The sequence below is a fragment of the Anomaloglossus baeobatrachus genome, unplaced genomic scaffold, assembly GCF_048569485.1.
Source record: "Anomaloglossus baeobatrachus isolate aAnoBae1 unplaced genomic scaffold, aAnoBae1.hap1 Scaffold_2481, whole genome shotgun sequence".
NCBI classification, from domain to species: domain Eukaryota; kingdom Metazoa; phylum Chordata; class Amphibia; order Anura; family Aromobatidae; genus Anomaloglossus; species Anomaloglossus baeobatrachus.
The window spans coordinates 166,622-182,403 of record NW_027442081.1 but is presented as its reverse complement, the minus strand read 5'-3'; the positions used below and the strand labels follow the sequence as shown (position 1 = coordinate 182,403).

The 15,782-nt window shown below is 46.4% G+C and overlaps 10 non-coding genes and 1 pseudogene across 10 annotated transcripts; all 11 read right to left on the bottom strand.

Annotated features, from left to right (window-relative positions):
- Positions 1-565: 565 nt before the first annotated feature.
- LOC142262622 (U2 spliceosomal RNA) lies at positions 566-756 on the bottom strand. Its single transcript, XR_012729954.1, has one exon. It is a non-coding gene; the product is annotated as a U2 spliceosomal RNA (small nuclear RNA).
- A 1,387-nt stretch (positions 757-2,143) lies between these two features.
- Positions 2,144-2,334, bottom strand: LOC142262621 (U2 spliceosomal RNA). Its single transcript, XR_012729953.1, has one exon. It is a non-coding gene; the product is annotated as a U2 spliceosomal RNA (small nuclear RNA).
- Positions 2,335-3,721: 1,387 nt separating this feature from the next.
- On the bottom strand, positions 3,722-3,912 carry LOC142262620 (U2 spliceosomal RNA). The gene has a single exon (XR_012729952.1). It is a non-coding gene; the product is annotated as a U2 spliceosomal RNA (small nuclear RNA).
- A 1,387-nt stretch (positions 3,913-5,299) lies between these two features.
- LOC142262619 (U2 spliceosomal RNA) lies at positions 5,300-5,490 on the bottom strand. The gene has a single exon (XR_012729951.1). It is a non-coding gene; the product is annotated as a U2 spliceosomal RNA (small nuclear RNA).
- Positions 5,491-6,877: 1,387 nt separating this feature from the next.
- On the bottom strand, positions 6,878-7,068 carry LOC142262618 (U2 spliceosomal RNA). The gene has a single exon (XR_012729950.1). It is a non-coding gene; the product is annotated as a U2 spliceosomal RNA (small nuclear RNA).
- Positions 7,069-8,455: 1,387 nt separating this feature from the next.
- On the bottom strand, positions 8,456-8,646 carry LOC142262616 (U2 spliceosomal RNA). Its single transcript, XR_012729948.1, has one exon. It is a non-coding gene; the product is annotated as a U2 spliceosomal RNA (small nuclear RNA).
- A 1,387-nt stretch (positions 8,647-10,033) lies between these two features.
- LOC142262615 (U2 spliceosomal RNA) lies at positions 10,034-10,224 on the bottom strand. The gene has a single exon (XR_012729947.1). It is a non-coding gene; the product is annotated as a U2 spliceosomal RNA (small nuclear RNA).
- A 1,387-nt stretch (positions 10,225-11,611) lies between these two features.
- LOC142262661 (U2 spliceosomal RNA) lies at positions 11,612-11,804 on the bottom strand. Its single transcript, XR_012729989.1, has one exon. It is a non-coding gene; the product is annotated as a U2 spliceosomal RNA (small nuclear RNA).
- A 468-nt stretch (positions 11,805-12,272) lies between these two features.
- On the bottom strand, positions 12,273-12,339 carry LOC142262671 (U2 spliceosomal RNA; annotated as a pseudogene).
- Positions 12,340-13,726: 1,387 nt separating this feature from the next.
- On the bottom strand, positions 13,727-13,917 carry LOC142262613 (U2 spliceosomal RNA). The gene has a single exon (XR_012729946.1). It is a non-coding gene; the product is annotated as a U2 spliceosomal RNA (small nuclear RNA).
- Positions 13,918-15,303: 1,386 nt separating this feature from the next.
- LOC142262562 (U2 spliceosomal RNA) lies at positions 15,304-15,494 on the bottom strand. The gene has a single exon (XR_012729899.1). It is a non-coding gene; the product is annotated as a U2 spliceosomal RNA (small nuclear RNA).
- Between the last annotated feature and the right edge of the window lie 288 nt (positions 15,495-15,782).

Here is a 15,782-nt window from a genome sequence, read left to right as displayed (position 1 = left end):
ACATTCATCACCCATGACTGTCCCCAATTGAGCTCAGAAGCTCAATGTCTATCATGACCTCTCTTTTAGAATGTCCAAGAGCAAGCAAACTATTCCTCCAGGAGAGGGCGCCAACAGACTACTAAAGAGATCATCATTACTCAAAGAAAACCCCAAAAACCAATGCATGATAGGAATAAACAGGTAACTTTCTTTGGAGTGGAAGCGGAGAGATCGCACCAGATGCCAATTCTAGATCTTATCACACCTGTGGTCACTGCAGCAGCAGGTGAATCCACTTTGTCCAAAAGGGATCTATTCCATTCAATTGCAAATGATCTAGATAAGACAGAGAACTGCAGCACGGGGACATAGCCGAGTTGGTCAGGTTGAGTGGTGATGAGTTTGCTATTTGGATGAATAAAGAAAGTCAAAAGTGTGAAAGATAAAAAACAAAAGGAGGAAGTGTGAAAAGTGAATGGGCCAAATTGAGGTGCATATGAAGACGTATGCTTTCTTCCAATTCATTAAATCGGGCTAATATGAATCAGGTGAATTGAGTTCTGCTTTTGGAAACTGGGTTAAGAAGGGGTGCACCGTTCCTGGAGGTACTGCAATACCAGGTCAATGCGTGGAGTGGACAGAGCAAGCTCTTTTTCCATCTCCCTGTTCTAAAAATCCATTTAATATATGGTCCCCAGATAGGGGACGTATCAGATATTAAACTGATAAGAACAGATACTACACTTGATCTTAGCCAAAAGGCCGAGAAGCGATAACCAGAATTGGTTTGGGCCTCGAGTGGCACCCTGGCCTATGCCGGACACATCTTAGGGAGAGAGAGCGAGAGGGAGACAAACCCACGCCTACACAAGACATTTTGTCACCCAAGCCAACCCTTGAAAAGGCTGCTTTGCAGAGCAAAAACAAGAAGAATGGTGCGTTTTGCAGCCGCCGCCCACTGCAATGAATCTGAATAACTCCTCCTTTAGGGCGCAAGCAACTCCCCTCCCCCTTGCAGTCTTTCCAATTCACGATACAAAAAGACGGACAGGACAGGTTGCCTGACTTTCCGTCACTGCCACCCTTTGCCATCCTTACCCGTAGAAAGCCCTTTCATCATCCCCAAACCCTAATCTTTTCCCTTTCCTTCCCAGCCCCCAAACCCTGCCCTCTGTACCTTTCTCACCACCCGCTTCCCTTCTCCTGTCATCCCCCTACCACCCGGGAAAAAAAGAGATTGCCCCCTCCTTCCACTAGCCCACCCTCCCACCCAAAGAACAACTTCTTCTGCGCAGCTTGTTTTCTAGGCAGCAGCGCTATTGTGATGTCATCGGGGGGCATTGTGACAAGCCGCCAGTGTTCCGTCTCTTCATGTTGTGCACAGTTCAAACGGAAAATACATCAACAGGCAGACTACAGAAAAGCTTACTATCAAAGGTTAGAGGGGGGCTTTCTCAGAGGGCTTTTTACAGTTTTTCTATTCCCAATTAGCCGTTTAAGTGTACTTATTGAAAGTAGTAATTCTTTCATAGGCCGCCCTTTCTTAGTATTTGACGTTCCTTATATTGCGGTATGAGGCTTCGCAGTAGGTTGCAAACATTCATCACCCATGACTGTCCCCAATTGAGCTCAGAAGCTCAATGTCTATCATGACCTCTCTTTTAGAATGTCCAAGAGCAAGCAAACTATTCCTCCAGGAGAGGGCGCCAACAGACTACTAAAGAGATCATCATTACTCAAAGAAAACCCCAAAAACCAATGCATGATAGGAATAAACAGGTAACTTTCTTTGGAGTGGAAGCGGAGAGATCGCACCAGATGCCAATTCTAGATCTTATCACACCTGTGGTCACTGCAGCAGCAGGTGAATCCACTTTGTCCAAAAGGGATCTATTCCATTCAATTGCAAATGATCTAGATAAGACAGAGAACTGCAGCACGGGGACATAGCCGAGTTGGTCAGGTTGAGTGGTGATGAGTTTGCTATTTGGATGAATAAAGAAAGTCAAAAGTGTGAAAGATAAAAAACAAAAGGAGGAAGTGTGAAAAGTGAATGGGCCAAATTGAGGTGCATATGAAGACGTATGCTTTCTTCCAATTCATTAAATCGGGCTAATATGAATCAGGTGAATTGAGTTCTGCTTTTGGAAACTGGGTTAAGAAGGGGTGCACCGTTCCTGGAGGTACTGCAATACCAGGTCAATGCGTGGAGTGGACAGAGCAAGCTCTTTTTCCATCTCCCTGTTCTAAAAATCCATTTAATATATGGTCCCCAGATAGGGGACGTATCAGATATTAAACTGATAAGAACAGATACTACACTTGATCTTAGCCAAAAGGCCGAGAAGCGATAACCAGAATTGGTTTGGGCCTCGAGTGGCACCCTGGCCTATGCCGGACACATCTTAGGGAGAGAGAGCGAGAGGGAGACAAACCCACGCCTACACAAGACATTTTGTCACCCAAGCCAACCCTTGAAAAGGCTGCTTTGCAGAGCAAAAACAAGAAGAATGGTGCGTTTTGCAGCCGCCGCCCACTGCAATGAATCTGAATAACTCCTCCTTTAGGGCGCAAGCAACTCCCCTCCCCCTTGCAGTCTTTCCAATTCACGATACAAAAAGACGGACAGGACAGGTTGCCTGACTTTCCGTCACTGCCACCCTTTGCCATCCTTACCCGTAGAAAGCCCTTTCATCATCCCCAAACCCTAATCTTTTCCCTTTCCTTCCCAGCCCCCAAACCCTGCCCTCTGTACCTTTCTCACCACCCGCTTCCCTTCTCCTGTCATCCCCCTACCACCCGGGAAAAAAAGAGATTGCCCCCTCCTTCCACTAGCCCACCCTCCCACCCAAAGAACAACTTCTTCTGCGCAGCTTGTTTTCTAGGCAGCAGCGCTATTGTGATGTCATCGGGGGGCATTGTGACAAGCCGCCAGTGTTCCGTCTCTTCATGTTGTGCACAGTTCAAACGGAAAATACATCAACAGGCAGACTACAGAAAAGCTTACTATCAAAGGTTAGAGGGGGGCTTTCTCAGAGGGCTTTTTACAGTTTTTCTATTCCCAATTAGCCGTTTAAGTGTACTTATTGAAAGTAGTAATTCTTTCATAGGCCGCCCTTTCTTAGTATTTGACGTTCCTTATATTGCGGTATGAGGCTTCGCAGTAGGTTGCAAACATTCATCACCCATGACTGTCCCCAATTGAGCTCAGAAGCTCAATGTCTATCATGACCTCTCTTTTAGAATGTCCAAGAGCAAGCAAACTATTCCTCCAGGAGAGGGCGCCAACAGACTACTAAAGAGATCATCATTACTCAAAGAAAACCCCAAAAACCAATGCATGATAGGAATAAACAGGTAACTTTCTTTGGAGTGGAAGCGGAGAGATCGCACCAGATGCCAATTCTAGATCTTATCACACCTGTGGTCACTGCAGCAGCAGGTGAATCCACTTTGTCCAAAAGGGATCTATTCCATTCAATTGCAAATGATCTAGATAAGACAGAGAACTGCAGCACGGGGACATAGCCGAGTTGGTCAGGTTGAGTGGTGATGAGTTTGCTATTTGGATGAATAAAGAAAGTCAAAAGTGTGAAAGATAAAAAACAAAAGGAGGAAGTGTGAAAAGTGAATGGGCCAAATTGAGGTGCATATGAAGACGTATGCTTTCTTCCAATTCATTAAATCGGGCTAATATGAATCAGGTGAATTGAGTTCTGCTTTTGGAAACTGGGTTAAGAAGGGGTGCACCGTTCCTGGAGGTACTGCAATACCAGGTCAATGCGTGGAGTGGACAGAGCAAGCTCTTTTTCCATCTCCCTGTTCTAAAAATCCATTTAATATATGGTCCCCAGATAGGGGACGTATCAGATATTAAACTGATAAGAACAGATACTACACTTGATCTTAGCCAAAAGGCCGAGAAGCGATAACCAGAATTGGTTTGGGCCTCGAGTGGCACCCTGGCCTATGCCGGACACATCTTAGGGAGAGAGAGCGAGAGGGAGACAAACCCACGCCTACACAAGACATTTTGTCACCCAAGCCAACCCTTGAAAAGGCTGCTTTGCAGAGCAAAAACAAGAAGAATGGTGCGTTTTGCAGCCGCCGCCCACTGCAATGAATCTGAATAACTCCTCCTTTAGGGCGCAAGCAACTCCCCTCCCCCTTGCAGTCTTTCCAATTCACGATACAAAAAGACGGACAGGACAGGTTGCCTGACTTTCCGTCACTGCCACCCTTTGCCATCCTTACCCGTAGAAAGCCCTTTCATCATCCCCAAACCCTAATCTTTTCCCTTTCCTTCCCAGCCCCCAAACCCTGCCCTCTGTACCTTTCTCACCACCCGCTTCCCTTCTCCTGTCATCCCCCTACCACCCGGGAAAAAAAGAGATTGCCCCCTCCTTCCACTAGCCCACCCTCCCACCCAAAGAACAACTTCTTCTGCGCAGCTTGTTTTCTAGGCAGCAGCGCTATTGTGATGTCATCGGGGGGCATTGTGACAAGCCGCCAGTGTTCCGTCTCTTCATGTTGTGCACAGTTCAAACGGAAAATACATCAACAGGCAGACTACAGAAAAGCTTACTATCAAAGGTTAGAGGGGGGCTTTCTCAGAGGGCTTTTTACAGTTTTTCTATTCCCAATTAGCCGTTTAAGTGTACTTATTGAAAGTAGTAATTCTTTCATAGGCCGCCCTTTCTTAGTATTTGACGTTCCTTATATTGCGGTATGAGGCTTTGCAGTAGGTTGCAAACATTCATCACCCATGACTGTCCCCAATTGAGCTCAGAAGCTCAATGTCTATCATGACCTCTCTTTTAGAATGTCCAAGAGCAAGCAAACTATTCCTCCAGGAGAGGGCGCCAACAGACTACTAAAGAGATCATCATTACTCAAAGAAAACCCCAAAAACCAATGCATGATAGGAATAAACAGGTAACTTTCTTTGGAGTGGAAGCGGAGAGATCGCACCAGATGCCAATTCTAGATCTTATCACACCTGTGGTCACTGCAGCAGCAGGTGAATCCACTTTGTCCAAAAGGGATCTATTCCATTCAATTGCAAATGATCTAGATAAGACAGAGAACTGCAGCACGGGGACATAGCCGAGTTGGTCAGGTTGAGTGGTGATGAGTTTGCTATTTGGATGAATAAAGAAAGTCAAAAGTGTGAAAGATAAAAAACAAAAGGAGGAAGTGTGAAAAGTGAATGGGCCAAATTGAGGTGCATATGAAGACGTATGCTTTCTTCCAATTCATTAAATCGGGCTAATATGAATCAGGTGAATTGAGTTCTGCTTTTGGAAACTGGGTTAAGAAGGGGTGCACCGTTCCTGGAGGTACTGCAATACCAGGTCAATGCGTGGAGTGGACAGAGCAAGCTCTTTTTCCATCTCCCTGTTCTAAAAATCCATTTAATATATGGTCCCCAGATAGGGGACGTATCAGATATTAAACTGATAAGAACAGATACTACACTTGATCTTAGCCAAAAGGCCGAGAAGCGATAACCAGAATTGGTTTGGGCCTCGAGTGGCACCCTGGCCTATGCCGGACACATCTTAGGGAGAGAGAGCGAGAGGGAGACAAACCCACGCCTACACAAGACATTTTGTCACCCAAGCCAACCCTTGAAAAGGCTGCTTTGCAGAGCAAAAACAAGAAGAATGGTGCGTTTTGCAGCCGCCGCCCACTGCAATGAATCTGAATAACTCCTCCTTTAGGGCGCAAGCAACTCCCCTCCCCCTTGCAGTCTTTCCAATTCACGATACAAAAAGACGGACAGGACAGGTTGCCTGACTTTCCGTCACTGCCACCCTTTGCCATCCTTACCCGTAGAAAGCCCTTTCATCATCCCCAAACCCTAATCTTTTCCCTTTCCTTCCCAGCCCCCAAACCCTGCCCTCTGTACCTTTCTCACCACCCGCTTCCCTTCTCCTGTCATCCCCCTACCACCCGGGAAAAAAAGAGATTGCCCCCTCCTTCCACTAGCCCACCCTCCCACCCAAAGAACAACTTCTTCTGCGCAGCTTGTTTTCTAGGCAGCAGCGCTATTGTGATGTCATCGGGGGGCATTGTGACAAGCCGCCAGTGTTCCGTCTCTTCATGTTGTGCACAGTTCAAACGGAAAATACATCAACAGGCAGACTACAGAAAAGCTTACTATCAAAGGTTAGAGGGGGGCTTTCTCAGAGGGCTTTTTACAGTTTTTCTATTCCCAATTAGCCGTTTAAGTGTACTTATTGAAAGTAGTAATTCTTTCATAGGCCGCCCTTTCTTAGTATTTGACGTTCCTTATATTGCGGTATGAGGCTACGCAGTAGGTTGCAAACATTCATCACCCATGACTGTCCCCAATTGAGCTCAGAAGCTCAATGTCTATCATGACCTCTCTTTTAGAATGTCCAAGAGCAAGCAAACTATTCCTCCAGGAGAGGGCGCCAACAGACTACTAAAGAGATCATCATTACTCAAAGAAAACCCCAAAAACCAATGCATGATAGGAATAAACAGGTAACTTTCTTTGGAGTGGAAGCGGAGAGATCGCACCAGATGCCAATTCTAGATCTTATCACACCTGTGGTCACTGCAGCAGCAGGTGAATCCACTTTGTCCAAAAGGGATCTATTCCATTCAATTGCAAATGATCTAGATAAGACAGAGAACTGCAGCACGGGGACATAGCCGAGTTGGTCAGGTTGAGTGGTGATGAGTTTGCTATTTGGATGAATAAAGAAAGTCAAAAGTGTGAAAGATAAAAAACAAAAGGAGGAAGTGTGAAAAGTGAATGGGCCAAATTGAGGTGCATATGAAGACGTATGCTTTCTTCCAATTCATTAAATCGGGCTAATATGAATCAGGTGAATTGAGTTCTGCTTTTGGAAACTGGGTTAAGAAGGGGTGCACCGTTCCTGGAGGTACTGCAATACCAGGTCAATGCGTGGAGTGGACAGAGCAAGCTCTTTTTCCATCTCCCTGTTCTAAAAATCCATTTAATATATGGTCCCCAGATAGGGGACGTATCAGATATTAAACTGATAAGAACAGATACTACACTTGATCTTAGCCAAAAGGCCGAGAAGCGATAACCAGAATTGGTTTGGGCCTCGAGTGGCACCCTGGCCTATGCCGGACACATCTTAGGGAGAGAGAGCGAGAGGGAGACAAACCCACGCCTACACAAGACATTTTGTCACCCAAGCCAACCCTTGAAAAGGCTGCTTTGCAGAGCAAAAACAAGAAGAATGGTGCGTTTTGCAGCCGCCGCCCACTGCAATGAATCTGAATAACTCCTCCTTTAGGGCGCAAGCAACTCCCCTCCCCCTTGCAGTCTTTCCAATTCACGATACAAAAAGACGGACAGGACAGGTTGCCTGACTTTCCGTCACTGCCACCCTTTGCCATCCTTACCCGTAGAAAGCCCTTTCATCATCCCCAAACCCTAATCTTTTCCCTTTCCTTCCCAGCCCCCAAACCCTGCCCTCTGTACCTTTCTCACCACCCGCTTCCCTTCTCCTGTCATCCCCCTACCACCCGGGAAAAAAAGAGATTGCCCCCTCCTTCCACTAGCCCACCCTCCCACCCAAAGAACAACTTCTTCTGCGCAGCTTGTTTTCTAGGCAGCAGCGCTATTGTGATGTCATCGGGGGGCATTGTGACAAGCCGCCAGTGTTCCGTCTCTTCATGTTGTGCACAGTTCAAACGGAAAATACATCAACAGGCAGACTACAGAAAAGCTTACTATCAAAGGTTAGAGGGGGGCTTTCTCAGAGGGCTTTTTACAGTTTTTCTATTCCCAATTAGCCGTTTAAGTGTACTTATTGAAAGTAGTAATTCTTTCATAGGCCGCCCTTTCTTAGTATTTGACGTTCCTTATATTGCGGTATGAGGCTTCGCAGTAGGTTGCAAACATTCATCACCCATGACTGTCCCCAATTGAGCTCAGAAGCTCAATGTCTATCATGACCTCTCTTTTAGAATGTCCAAGAGCAAGCAAACTATTCCTCCAGGAGAGGGCGCCAACAGACTACTAAAGAGATCATCATTACTCAAAGAAAACCCCAAAAACCAATGCATGATAGGAATAAACAGGTAACTTTCTTTGGAGTGGAAGCGGAGAGATCGCACCAGATGCCAATTCTAGATCTTATCACACCTGTGGTCACTGCAGCAGCAGGTGAATCCACTTTGTCCAAAAGGGATCTATTCCATTCAATTGCAAATGATCTAGATAAGACAGAGAACTGCAGCACGGGGACATAGCCGAGTTGGTCAGGTTGAGTGGTGATGAGTTTGCTATTTGGATGAATAAAGAAAGTCAAAAGTGTGAAAGATAAAAAACAAAAGGAGGAAGTGTGAAAAGTGAATGGGCCAAATTGAGGTGCATATGAAGACGTATGCTTTCTTCCAATTCATTAAATCGGGCTAATATGAATCAGGTGAATTGAGTTCTGCTTTTGGAAACTGGGTTAAGAAGGGGTGCACCGTTCCTGGAGGTACTGCAATACCAGGTCAATGCGTGGAGTGGACAGAGCAAGCTCTTTTTCCATCTCCCTGTTCTAAAAATCCATTTAATATATGGTCCCCAGATAGGGGACGTATCAGATATTAAACTGATAAGAACAGATACTACACTTGATCTTAGCCAAAAGGCCGAGAAGCGATAACCAGAATTGGTTTGGGCCTCGAGTGGCACCCTGGCCTATGCCGGACACATCTTAGGGAGAGAGAGCGAGAGGGAGACAAACCCACGCCTACACAAGACATTTTGTCACCCAAGCCAACCCTTGAAAAGGCTGCTTTGCAGAGCAAAAACAAGAAGAATGGTGCGTTTTGCAGCCGCCGCCCACTGCAATGAATCTGAATAACTCCTCCTTTAGGGCGCAAGCAACTCCCCTCCCCCTTGCAGTCTTTCCAATTCACGATACAAAAAGACGGACAGGACAGGTTGCCTGACTTTCCGTCACTGCCACCCTTTGCCATCCTTACCCGTAGAAAGCCCTTTCATCATCCCCAAACCCTAATCTTTTCCCTTTCCTTCCCAGCCCCCAAACCCTGCCCTCTGTACCTTTCTCACCACCCGCTTCCCTTCTCCTGTCATCCCCCTACCACCCGGGAAAAAAAGAGATTGCCCCCTCCTTCCACTAGCCCACCCTCCCACCCAAAGAACAACTTCTTCTGCGCAGCTTGTTTTCTAGGCAGCAGCGCTATTGTGATGTCATCGGGGGGCATTGTGACAAGCCGCCAGTGTTCCGTCTCTTCATGTTGTGCACAGTTCAAACGGAAAATACATCAACAGGCAGACTACAGAAAAGCTTACTATCAAAGGTTAGAGGGGGGCTTTCTCAGAGGGCTTTTTACAGTTTTTCTATTCCCAATTAGCCGTTTAAGTGTACTTATTGAAAGTAGTAATTCTTTCATAGGCCGCCCTTTCTTAGTATTTGACGTTCCTTATATTGCGGTATGAGGCTTCGCAGTAGGTTGCAAACATTCATCACCCATGACTGTCCCCAATTGAGCTCAGAAGCTCAATGTCTATCATGACCTCTCTTTTAGAATGTCCAAGAGCAAGCAAACTATTCCTCCAGGAGAGGGCGCCAACAGACTACTAAAGAGATCATCATTACTCAAAGAAAACCCCAAAAACCAATGCATGATAGGAATAAACAGGTAACTTTCTTTGGAGTGGAAGCGGAGAGATCGCACCAGATGCCAATTCTAGATCTTATCACACCTGTGGTCACTGCAGCAGCAGGTGAATCCACTTTGTCCAAAAGGGATCTATTCCATTCAATTGCAAATGATCTAGATAAGACAGAGAACTGCAGCACGGGGACATAGCCGAGTTGGTCAGGTTGAGTGGTGATGAGTTTGCTATTTGGATGAATAAAGAAAGTCAAAAGTGTGAAAGATAAAAAACAAAAGGAGGAAGTGTGAAAAGTGAATGGGCCAAATTGAGGTGCATATGAAGACGTATGCTTTCTTCCAATTCATTAAATCGGGCTAATATGAATCAGGTGAATTGAGTTCTGCTTTTGGAAACTGGGTTAAGAAGGGGTGCACCGTTCCTGGAGGTACTGCAATACCAGGTCAATGCGTGGAGTGGACAGAGCAAGCTCTTTTTCCATCTCCCTGTTCTAAAAATCCATTTAATATATGGTCCCCAGATAGGGGACGTATCAGATATTAAACTGATAAGAACAGATACTACACTTGATCTTAGCCAAAAGGCCGAGAAGCGATAACCAGAATTGGTTTGGGCCTCGAGTGGCACCCTGGCCTATGCCGGACACATCTTAGGGAGAGAGAGCGAGAGGGAGACAAACCCACGCCTACACAAGACATTTTGTCACCCAAGCCAACCCTTGAAAAGGCTGCTTTGCAGAGCAAAAACAAGAAGAATGGTGCGTTTTGCAGCCGCCGCCCACTGCAATGAATCTGAATAACTCCTCCTTTAGGGCGCAAGCAACTCCCCTCCCCCTTGCAGTCTTTCCAATTCACGATACAAAAAGACGGACAGGACAGGTTGCCTGACTTTCCGTCACTGCCACCCTTTGCCATCCTTACCCGTAGAAAGCCCTTTCATCATCCCCAAACCCTAATCTTTTCCCTTTCCTTCCCAGCCCCCAAACCCTGCCCTCTGTACCTTTCTCACCACCCGCTTCCCTTCTCCTGTCATCCCCCTACCACCCGGGAAAAAAAGAGATTGCCCCCTCCTTCCACTAGCCCACCCTCCCACCCAAAGAACAACTTCTTCTGCGCAGCTTGTTTTCTAGGCAGCAGCGCTATTGTGATGTCATCGGGGGGCATTGTGACAAGCCGCCAGTGTTCCGTCTCTTCATGTTGTGCACAGTTCAAACGGAAAATACATCAACAGGCAGACTACAGAAAAGCTTACTATCAAAGGTTAGAGGGGGGCTTTCTCAGAGGGCTTTTTACAGTTTTTCTATTCCCAATTAGCCGTTTAAGTGTACTTATTGAAAGTAGTAATTCTTTCATAGGCCGCCCTTTCTTAGTATTTGACGTTCCTTATATTGCGGTATGAGGCTTCGCAGTAGGTTGCAAACATTCATCACCCATGACTGTCCCCAATTGAGCTCAGAAGCTCAATGTCTATCATGACCTCTCTTTTAGAATGTCCAAGAGCAAGCAAACTATTCCTCCAGGAGAGGGCGCCAACAGACTACTAAAGAGATCATCATTACTCAAAGAAAACCCCAAAAACCAATGCATGATAGGAATAAACAGGTAACTTTCTTTGGAGTGGAAGCGGAGAGATCGCACCAGATGCCAATTCTAGATCTTATCACACCTGTGGTCACTGCAGCAGCAGGTGAATCCACTTTGTCCAAAAGGGATCTATTCCATTCAATTGCAAATGATCTAGATAAGACAGAGAACTGCAGCACGGGGACATAGCCGAGTTGGTCAGGTTGAGTGGTGATGAGTTTGCTATTTGGATGAATAAAGAAAGTCAAAAGTGTGAAAGATAAAAAACAAAAGGAGGAAGTGTGAAAAGTGAATGGGCCAAATTGAGGTGCATATGAAGACGTATGCTTTCTTCCAATTCATTAAATCGGGCTAATATGAATCAGGTGAATTGAGTTCTGCTTTTGGAAACTGGGTTAAGAAGGGGTGCACCGTTCCTGGAGGTACTGCAATACCAGGTCAATGCGTGGAGTGGACAGAGCAAGCTCTTTTTCCATCTCCCTGTTCTAAAAATCCATTTAATATATGGTCCCCAGATAGGGGACGTATCAGATATTAAACTGATAAGAACAGATTTTTGATTTAATGAAGCTTTCCAAAGCACCACAAAAAATGCATGACCGAAGTCACACCAAAAACAGTGCAAAGGCTAGGATTCATGTGGACCCCACCGTGAGGAGAGGGTCCCCAAAAATCAACCCCGTCCCTCCGAGCCAGAAGGCCACAGCAAGGGTCAGGGATCTTCGGTGCTCCCCCAAGCCGAAGCCTGGTTGAGCCTTGTCGTTGCTCCCAGCGTCCACCCAGGCATCTTACCCAAGTGGAGTAGAGAGCTACTAGTTGTTGGTTTCGCAGCCGAAACTGCCCGGACCGTCAACCGGTGTTGGTTTCTCAGCCCAAGGCTAACCGGACCTCCAACCGGGTGTTGGTTTCTCAGCCGAAGCTGACCCAGACCTCCAACCGGGTGTTGGTTTCTCAGCCGAAGCTGACCCAGACCTCCAACCGGGTGTTAGTTTCTCAGCCCAAAGCTGACCAGACCTCCGACCGGGATTATAAAAATTTCCCTTCCTAGCCAGAAGGCCGGGATAGGGTAATATGCTCAAAAAGTAACAGATACTACACTTGATCTTAGCCAAAAGGCCGAGAAGCGATAACCAGAATTGGTTTGGGCCTCGAGTGGCACCCTGGCCTATGCCGGACACATCTTAGGGAGAGAGAGCGAGAGGGAGACAAACCCACGCCTACACAAGACATTTTGTCACCCAAGCCAACCCTTGAAAAGGCTGCTTTGCAGAGCAAAAACAAGAAGAATGGTGCGTTTTGCAGCCGCCGCCCACTGCAATGAATCTGAATAACTCCTCCTTTAGGGCGCAAGCAACTCCCCTCCCCCTTGCAGTCTTTCCAATTCACGATACAAAAAGACGGACAGGACAGGTTGCCTGACTTTCCGTCACTGCCACCCTTTGCCATCCTTACCCGTAGAAAGCCCTTTCATCATCCCCAAACCCTAATCTTTTCCCTTTCCTTCCCAGCCCCCAAACCCTGCCCTCTGTACCTTTCTCACCACCCGCTTCCCTTCTCCTGTCATCCCCCTACCACCCGGGAAAAAAAGAGATTGCCCCCTCCTTCCACTAGCCCACCCTCCCACCCAAAGAACAACTTCTTCTGCGCAGCTTGTTTTCTAGGCAGCAGCGCTATTGTGATGTCATCGGGGGGCATTGTGACAAGCCGCCAGTGTTCCGTCTCTTCATGTTGTGCACAGTTCAAACGGAAAATACATCAACAGGCAGACTACAGAAAAGCTTACTATCAAAGGTTAGAGGGGGGCTTTCTCAGAGGGCTTTTTACAGTTTTTCTATTCCCAATTAGCCGTTTAAGTGTACTTATTGAAAGTAGTAATTCTTTCATAGGCCGCCCTTTCTTAGTATTTGACGTTCCTTATATTGCGGTATGAGGCTTCGCAGTAGGTTGCAAACATTCATCACCCATGACTGTCCCCAATTGAGCTCAGAAGCTCAATGTCTATCATGACCTCTCTTTTAGAATGTCCAAGAGCAAGCAAACTATTCCTCCAGGAGAGGGCGCCAACAGACTACTAAAGAGATCATCATTACTCAAAGAAAACCCCAAAAACCAATGCATGATAGGAATAAACAGGTAACTTTCTTTGGAGTGGAAGCGGAGAGATCGCACCAGATGCCAATTCTAGATCTTATCACACCTGTGGTCACTGCAGCAGCAGGTGAATCCACTTTGTCCAAAAGGGATCTATTCCATTCAATTGCAAATGATCTAGATAAGACAGAGAACTGCAGCACGGGGACATAGCCGAGTTGGTCAGGTTGAGTGGTGATGAGTTTGCTATTTGGATGAATAAAGAAAGTCAAAAGTGTGAAAGATAAAAAACAAAAGGAGGAAGTGTGAAAAGTGAATGGGCCAAATTGAGGTGCATATGAAGACGTATGCTTTCTTCCAATTCATTAAATCGGGCTAATATGAATCAGGTGAATTGAGTTCTGCTTTTAGAAACTGGGTTAAGAAGGGGTGCACCGTTCCTGGAGGTACTGCAATACCAGGTCAATGCGTGGAGTGGACAGAGCAAGCTCTTTTTCCATCTCCCTGTTCTAAAAATCCATTTAATATATGGTCCCCAGATAGGGGACGTATCAGATATTAAACTGATAAGAACAGATACTACACTTGATCTTAGCCAAAAGGCCGAGAAGCGATAACCAGAATTGGTTTGGGCCTCGAGTGGCACCCTGGCCTATGCCGGACACATCTTAGGGAGAGAGAGCGAGAGGGAGACAAACCCACGCCTACACAAGACATTTTGTCACCCAAGCCAACCCTTGAAAAGGCTGCTTTGCAGAGCAAAAACAAGAAGAATGGTGCGTTTTGCAGCCGCCGCCCACTGCAATGAATCTGAATAACTCCTCCTTTAGGGCGCAAGCAACTCCCCTCCCCCTTGCAGTCTTTCCAATTCACGATACAAAAAGACGGACAGGACAGGTTGCCTGACTTTCCGTCACTGCCACCCTTTGCCATCCTTACCCGTAGAAAGCCCTTTCATCATCCCCAAACCCTAATCTTTTCCCTTTCCTTCCCAGCCCCCAAACCCTGCCCTCTGTACCTTTCTCACCACCCGCTTCCCTTCTCCTGTCATCCCCCTACCACCCGGGAAAAAAAGAGATTGCCCCCTCCTTCCACTAGCCCACCCTCCCACCCAAAGAACAACTTCTTCTGCGCAGCTTGTTTTCTAGGCAGCAGCGCTATTGTGATGTCATCGGGGGGCATTGTGACAAGCCGCCAGTGTTCCGTCTCTTCATGTTGTGCACAGTTCAAACGGAAAATACATCAACAGGCAGACTACAGAAAAGCTTACTATCAAAGGTTAGAGGGGGGCTTTCTCAGAGGGCTTTTTACAGTTTTTCTATTCCCAATTAGCCGTTTAAGTGTACTTATTGAAAGTAGTAATTCTTTCATAGGCCGCCCTTTCTTAGTATTTGACGTTCCTTATATTGCGGTATGAGGCTTCGCAGTAGGTTGCAAACATTCATCACCCATGACTGTCCCCAATTGAGCTCAGAAGCTCAATGTCTATCATGACCTCTCTTTTAGAATGTCCAAGAGCAAGCAAACTATTCCTCCAGGAGAGGGCGCCAACAGACTACTAAAGAGATCATCATTACTCAAAGAAAACCCCAAAAACCAATGCATGATAGGAATAAACAGGTAACTTTCTTTGGAGTGGAAGCGGAGAGATCGCACCAGATGCCAATTCTAGATCTTATCACACCTGTGGTCACTGCAGCAGCAGGTGAATCCACTTTGTCCAAAAGGGATCTATTCCATTCAATTGCAAATGATCTAGATAAGACAGAGAACTGCAGCACGGGACATAGCCGAGTTGGTCAGGTTGAGTGGTGATGAGTTTGCTATTTGGATGAATAAAGAAAGTCAAAAGTGTGAAAGATAAAAAACAAAAGGAGGAAGTGTGAAAAGTGAATGGGACAAATTGAGGTGCATATGAAGACGTATGCTTTCTTCCAATTCATTAAATCGGGCTAATATGAATCAGGTGAATTGAGTTCTGCTTTTGGAAACTGGGTTAAGAAGGGGTGCACCGTTCCTGGAGGTACTGCAATACCAGGTCAATGCGTGGAGTGGACAGAGCAAGCTCTTTTTCCATCTCCCTGTTCTAAAAATCCATTTAATATATGGTCCCCAGATAGGGGACATATCAGATATTAAACTGATAAGAACAGATACTACACTTGATCTTAGCCAAAAGGCCGAGAAGCGATAACCAGAATTGGTTTGGGCCTCGAGTGGCACCCTGGCCTATGCCGGACACATCTTAGGGAGAGAGAGCGAGAGGGAGACAAACCCACGCCTACACAAGACATTTTGTCACCCAAGCCAACCCTTGAAAAGGCTGCTTTGCAGAGCAAAAACAAGAAGAATGGTGCGTTTTGCAGCCGCCGCCCACTGCAATGAATCTGAATAACTCCTCCTTTAGGGCGCAAGCAACTCCCCTCCCCCTTGCAGTCTTTCCAATTCACGATACAAAAAGACGGACAGGACAGGTTGCC